This window comes from Cornus florida, unplaced genomic scaffold (assembly GCF_030987335.1).
Source record: "Cornus florida cultivar Cherokee Brave unplaced genomic scaffold, ASM3098733v1 CherokeeBrave_3.0.0_Hap2_Chr08, whole genome shotgun sequence".
In the NCBI taxonomy this organism is placed as follows: Eukaryota; Viridiplantae; Streptophyta; class Magnoliopsida; order Cornales; family Cornaceae; genus Cornus; species Cornus florida.
In genome coordinates, this window is record NW_026775578.1 from 14,577,136 (window position 1) to 14,584,884 (window position 7,749).

The window sequence follows — 7,749 nt, forward strand, 5'->3', positions numbered from 1 at the left end:
TTTTTTTTTTTTTTTTTTTTGGCCCATTAACCCTAAAACAGACACTAAAGAAACCCTAATCAGTATATATATAATTGATTGTTATGCTTTAACATCAACATATTCATTGGAGAACAAAATATATCAATGTGTGTATACACAACCATTACCAGAGAACAAAATCCTATTACACACAAATAGGTGAATTCACACTGATATACACACGCATATAGACGCCCCATTTAATTCTTTAATTGCAAGGACTATGTATGTATATATTTTTGGCAGCAATTGGCGATTTTTCTGGAGATTGATTCACATTTTAAATGCTTATCAATTGTTGGCTAGCACGTGTCTGTCTATTTATGTGTGTATATGTATGTGTGTGTGTATATATATATATTTATCTATGAATATATAAAGGTTAAAACAGTAATTTTAGGATTTAAATAAGTCAATTCACAAATCAAAGGGTATGAAGGTCAACATTGTCAGGGGTGTCAATGTTAACTTTAGCAACCTAAAGGAGTGTGATTGTCCAAAACAGAGCCAAGTTTCATCTAATTGTCAACAAGGCAAACCACAGGAATATTATTGTAATTAACCCAAAACTGTATTGATAAACCCAGAAAGGCAATTTTCCTTGTTTCCAGAAAAAAAAAATCAGAAGCTGACTTTTGTTTCCCAGTTTTAATATCTTTCAATAACCATTTTAAAATTTTGTTTTTGAAAACGACGTCAAATTGACCCTTAATCAGCCCCGATGCCGGTCCCTGTTCATCCATCATAGTACCAGGCTGACGTCACCTTAGAAATCAATTCTTCTAGAGATTAAGGGCAGGATGACTTGGATATTTAAGAATTTTAAGGTGGTTATATCTACATATATATTTATATTTATATTACGGGATAAGATTTTTTTTTAATCGTGATTTAAAGTGAAGACAAATCAAACAATCTCTTCTTTAAAAGTAAGCATGTCTTGCATTTCATCCTTTCCAAATCTGTAATGGAAGAATGATCAATCTTCTATTTAAAATTTTAGACTTTAATTATTTCTAAATCTCTGAATAAAAAGATTGTAAATTATTTTATTCAAACAAAATTCATAATTATTCTAAAATAACCCTTATGGCCATCTATCATGATTATTATCTATTATATTTATTATCAAGAAAAACTTTGACACATTTTACAAAAAAAAAAAATTAAATGTATTATATTCATTAGAAGGACATGTGTCAATTTTTTTTTTTTCCTACTTACTAAAATTAGAATAAACTTTTCGTTTAAGATTAAATAACTGCTTAGTTTATTGTAATTCCTAATGATTATCTGTATGATTACTTTACTTAGAGATGGCACAAAAAATTTGACCTTCCTCATTGAGCAATTATTATCCAATATTTGGTTATCCACTTTTGCTTTGGTCAAGGGAAATTAGTACTAATTAATAAATACAGTAATTAATTTGGTTTTTATAAGGGGATGGGGAATTAATACGATATTTTTAAATAATTTATACCAGAACTCAATTGTTGGCAAATTCAAAAGTTGAATAGCACATGTACTATTAAATAATAATAAAAAAACAAATTAGTACTTTAAAAAAAAAAAAAAAGTGTCTAACGATTTTTTATCGTTGAAATGTCATCATCAAGCTATCACATGAATAAATAAATTTTGAGATGACCATTTGTTAACCTTTTACTTGTCAAACTTTTTAATATTCAAATATAAAATTCTCTAAAAGTCAACAATTTTGATAAACTTGTTCAGCCATGGAGACATTACATCTGTATCAGTGCTGAAATCTACACTTAATCACTTATGCTATATGTTTGTATTGGATATTAATCTCTCTAAGAGCAGTGTTTACTTGATCCTCATACAGAAGCTACAATCACATCAATGCTTGGAATTGGAATTGGTTCCCTCCCAGTAAAAAATATCTAGGGGTTCCACTCATCACTAATAACTTGAAAATCATCTTATTGCAGCCAACTAATTAAGAAGATCACAAATAGAATCTCTCATTAGTCCTCCAGATCTCTTTCTTATACAGGAAGGCTCCAACTTATTAAAGCAATACTGGTCTCAACTCAAGTTTATTGGTCGAGTATCTTCATTCTCCCCAAAGCAGTCATCAATGAGCTCAATCAAATCTTCAGAGCATTCCTTTGGTCAGGGCCTAAAATGAAGACAAGTGGTGCTAAAGTGACTTGGAGCAAAGTCTGCTTGCCAAAAGAGGAAGAAGGCCTTGGCATTCCTAATCAGGAGTTGTCTAACAAAGTTGGCATCCTAAGGTATATTTGGGACCTTCACTCCAATGACACTAGAAGACTTTGGATTACTTGGTGTAGAGTTCACCTCATTAAAGCAAGAAATTTTTGGACACTCAACTTTCCACATCCTTGCTCCCGGAGTTGGAGGAAAATTTTGCAGCTCAGACATTTTGCTAGGCAAATTATCAAGCACAAAGTTGGCAATGGCTCAGAGACTTCATTCTGGTTTGACAACTGGTCCATAGGAAGTCCTCTTTGCAATCGATTTTCAAAAAGTATTCTCACAAATGCTGGGTTCCAAGAATCAATCACAGTAGTTACATTCATCCAAAACTCATCCTGGTCATTTCCTATAGGCCTCACTTCTGCAATCCCTGAGCTGCTGCTACTCCAACCCCTTGCTCTTCAAGAAGTGATTGTAAGCTCTGGTTAGCATCACCAAATGGTAAGTTTAGCTTCAAGCATACAACATCATACCTCACAGAGCACTCTCCAATAGTCCATTGGTATAACTTAGTCTGGATCTCCCCTACAATTCCTCCTATGAAGTTCAATCTATGGCTTACAGTTCAGTCCAGGTTACTCACTCTAGATAGCAGATCCATGTCCAATCACAATAACATGTGTGTTTTATGCAATTCTTAACCAGAATCCCACCAACATTTATTCCTCACTTGTTGTTTTATATCTCCAATTTGGCGGTTCATTAAACTCAAATGTCAATTCTTTACTGCAATTACAAATTGGGATGACTTGATTCACCTGCTCTCTGAACACTAGAGGAGAAACCCTCCAACAAACCTCCTTCGCAAATTATGTTTTTCATCAATGGTCTACCACACCTAGGAAGAACAGAATGATCGAATTTTTAGAGGGAAATCTTCTACCCAAAGAATGGTTCTCTCTAGAATTACCTCCACCATCACTACTATTCTCAAATTGGGGTTTCTTCGTGACTACCCTTCCTCGAGACGGATTCTTGCTGACTGGAATCTCCCTCCTAACTGTTATCATCCACCACCAAGGCCACCGGACTGGGTATTGCTCTGGCATCCTTCGGCGTCCTTCACTAGGGTTATAAACCGGATTGTCACCTAATAATCTCCATTAACGGCTAAACAGGTCGTTAATTGCTGTTATTAGGTTTGAATTTTGGTCCTAGGCTTCCCTCAGTTGGGATTCCATTTAGGCTTGTGACCATTTTGGATTGTATTTGGCCAAATGACCCACACTGTAATTATCCTTTATTATTTATATATATTTGCTTAAAATTCAAAAAAAAAAAAAAAAACAACAACAATTTTGATAAACTTTCTAGTGATTTTTTCGGAATTGTAATTTAGTAGTACCATTGCTTTTCAAAGTGAAATTTATTAATTAACAGTTCAATTTTTTTTTATAAACAAATAATTCATTGGGGAACTCAATTCTTAACAAATTCAAAAGTTGAATAGCCCATGTAATTTTAAAAAATAAAGTTAACAAAAATTAACACGTTAAATATAATCAAGTCTCTATGGCTTTTTGAAAGTTGAAATGTCATCACCAATTTATCACAAAAATAAACAATTGTTGATATGAATATTTATTTATTCATTTGTCCTGACAATTAATTCAACGTTCCATACTGAGAGACTCGAATCCTCTACATTTTACTTTGAAAGAAGAAAAAATATTACTAAACTAGGTGTCATATGACCATTTGTCCATGTTGATTTTTCCGTGAACCATGTCAATCCTTAGCTAAATATTATTGCTTATAAATTAAATGCATTTAATAGTTTGTAATTGATGGTATTTTGATTATTGGTGTCTTCATTTTTTTTTTCCCCCTAATATCAACTTATTTAGTTTTTAATTGAGATTAGTTTTTGCATGGGCATATATGACTTATAAACGACGATTCATCTCAATCACAAATTAAGTCAACTAAGTAAAATCTTTTAAAATTAGAGATAGATAAATAATGCATGTGACTCTAGTTTTGTCTCGTCTGTTTTGTAATTTTAATTTTCTCGGGGAGACCATGATATAACAAAAGTCAGGGTGACTATCAGTTGTCTAAACTCAAATAATTAAATGGTTTGTTTAATATATTTTATTATATAATTTATATGTAAAATATTTTTTTATATATACAGTTTAATTTGGAAAAAAACTGTTTTTTTTATAGATCTCAAAGCATTTTAATTATAATTATTTTTTCATATTCCTTAAATACATATGTAATGCTAGTATAAATATAAAGATTAAACAATTATGCATACACTAATGGCGTATGTGTAACTACTCATGAAAGAAAAAAAAATTAAAAAAAAAAATTATTCTCATACTCGAATCGCGAACTTCAAATTATAATGAAATAATCTTACTGTTATAACACCCTATCATCTATTAAGAGTAGACACATATATAATTGCAGATGTGCAGGTGCCAAAACAATACAAACAAAGTTTATTTTTGTTTAATTTCTTTTTTCTTTTTGGTAAATTCTGATTGCTTGATTTTTTTACTTTTATAACTTATATAATAGAAAAAAACAAATTAAAGTCACATTTGTCTACTCCATGTGTATAAAGCAAATATGTAAGGTTGTGGATAGAATCTTTAATCTGAGAAAAATGTATAGCTGTGGCTTTTAAAAATTGAAGACTTAAAAAAAAAAAAAAAAAGTCTCATGACTTTCAAGTTTCAACCATTGTTATAAAAGTAGCTCCAGTTTTTGTGGCATGACTTTACGTCATGTTCAGATTAAAAATAAAGAAAAAAGAAAAAAAAAAAAAAGAAAATTGAAACTTTCAAGTTTCAACCATTGTTAGAAAAGTAGCTCCAGTTTTTGTGGCATGACTTTACGTCATGTTCAGATTGTACAGGTCAACCTGGAGAGTTATTAATCTAACTACAGGAACATTTATTGTCTCAACTTTTAGTTATCAAACTAATGATTTTCAAACATTGAATGCCCAACAATTTAGTGCTATTTATTGACGAAGGTGACGCGTTAATTCAACCCTCCTCTCCTCAACCGTGTCAACGGACGGTTTATGCCTCCATGTTTGAATCCTTCTCACAAATGTACTCCGTATATTATAACACCCTAGCTTTTCTAGCCCATTTTTAGTCGGTCCGAATGAGATAGTGCATGTGTTGAGTCCTCCAATTTTGGTTGGGTCTACTCATGCACACGCTTTCAACCTAAATCACATAGTTTTTTAAATTTGGTGTAGCTCTCACATTTTGGCTCTCCTCATTCTCTTCCTCCTATTCTCATCCTCTTCCTTTTCCTCTTCCTCCTATTCTCATACTATGGGATTTAAATTTTACCCTTTTTACGATCTTGTACTTGCTATCATCCCCGCTTTATGTAATTTAACTATCAACTTAAATCGAAATTGACAGGAAAAGTATTTTTTGATATATATTTTTTGAGTTAATTTCATTCACGCCCCCTCAAGTTTGACCAACAATTATATTGAAATACCTTTTAAAAATTACTATATAAAGCTCCATAGACCAAAGGCGTTGAAAACTAAGTGGTGTGTCTCATCTACTTCCCAAAATGGATGATTAGGGTTTAAGTTTCTGTAAGGACGGATGGGTGTGTAGTTTCTTACTTAGTGTAACGGGTGGACGTTTGTCCATTTACGGTAAAGCTCATGGTACTGCATTACCCACCCACTTATACCCAATCATTTTCCCATTCGGATTCGATGTGAGACAAATGACCCTTGTTACATTCTCCTCCCACCCAAACCACAATGCCCTCATTGCGGCTCTGGCCACCCTACCTACCCGGGCAGCAAACCTAAACGCCTTCCAGGTTAGGTGTTTGGCGTGACACCGGATCAAGGATTGAGTCTAACTCTGATACCAAGTGTAACGGGTGAACGCTTGACCATCTACCCAAAAGTTCAAATTGTTGGGTAGTACTGCATACCCACCTATTTATACTCAATCACTTTCCCATTCAAATTCGATGTGAGACAAATAACCCTTATAACACTTAACCACCACTGACCATCATATGGTTAAGGGCCAATTATCCCCACTGATTTATTATTATTATTATTTTAGTATTTATACTATTGATTTTTTTTCTTTTTCGAATTATATACCTATGAAATTTTAATATTGTCTCACTCTAAAATTACAAAAAAAAAAAAAAAAAATCTCACTATTGCTTCCCCCACCTACCTTTTCCTCCAGTCAACCACCACCTCCCCCACCACGAGCGACCACCAACCGCCCCTTCTAGCCAACGACCACCCTTTCCAGCCAACCACCACCACAACCAGATTGTTTGCTTGTGACTAATTAAACCTACTCTTGAGTTGGGTTTGTTAGAATATATTGTTACCATGTATGGTTATCATATATTCTATAATATACTGTTACTATGTATAGGTTTAGCATATATGGTTTAGATTTACCATATAATGTTAGATTTACCATATAATGTTAGGTTTACTTACTGTCCACACATTTCGTCTCCTATATAAACCCACATCTTACATATCTCATACACATGCAATATCATATTTTTCCATTCATTTATATGTAAAGTAAAAGTAGGAATTAATTCTTATTAGTGAACATATCCAATAATTTTATTTTATTTTAATATTTACTTTATTTTATTTTTTTTATTTTTAGATTTAGATCGCTAATTTACCAAAAAAAAAAAAAAAAAAAAAAAAGACTTCAATTCAAATTCTCTTTTTGAACTTTCTCTCTCTATATTTACAAAAATGAATACCCTTTTTGGGTAAATGGAGTGCTAATTTACCGAAAAAGATTTCAATTTCTCTCTTTGAACTTTCTTTTCCTATATTCAGTGAAAAGGAATACCCTGTTTTTTGGTAATCTTTGTTATTTGGTATAGGGGTGGTAAATTACGACATGGCACGACAACATGAAACGAACACAACACGAGTTAAAAGGGTTTGGGTTTGGTATAAACGGGTTTAAATCATAAAAGAGTCGACACGATTAACCCGTTTACTTAATCGTGTTAGGTTAGGATTGAGGAGTTCAACTCATGTAACCTGTTTATGACCCATTTAACTCAACATATTATAATCATGAATATGACATATATAATATGTTACATATTTAAACCCAATTACTATGAATAGTTCAGTCATTTCAATATAAATCTCTTATGATTTTTCTTTTTATTTTGAATATTTGAGTTAATTATGACAATTTTTTTTTTCTTTTATTTAGTATTTGATTAAATATTAAATGTCAAATAGGTCATTAAATGGGTCAATACATTTACCTGTTTAATAAAAGGGTTAGATTAGTGTTAAGGATTCTTAACACGATTATTAAATGGGTTGGGTTTGGGTTTACCTATTTAGTATAATATCCTTACATTGACACAGCACGAACACGAATTGCCCCTCTAATTTGGTAGGGATGAGGTATTTTGGTAATTTTTGTTACTTTCTAAGGTTCAAAAAGTAATTGAAGAGAGGTTCAA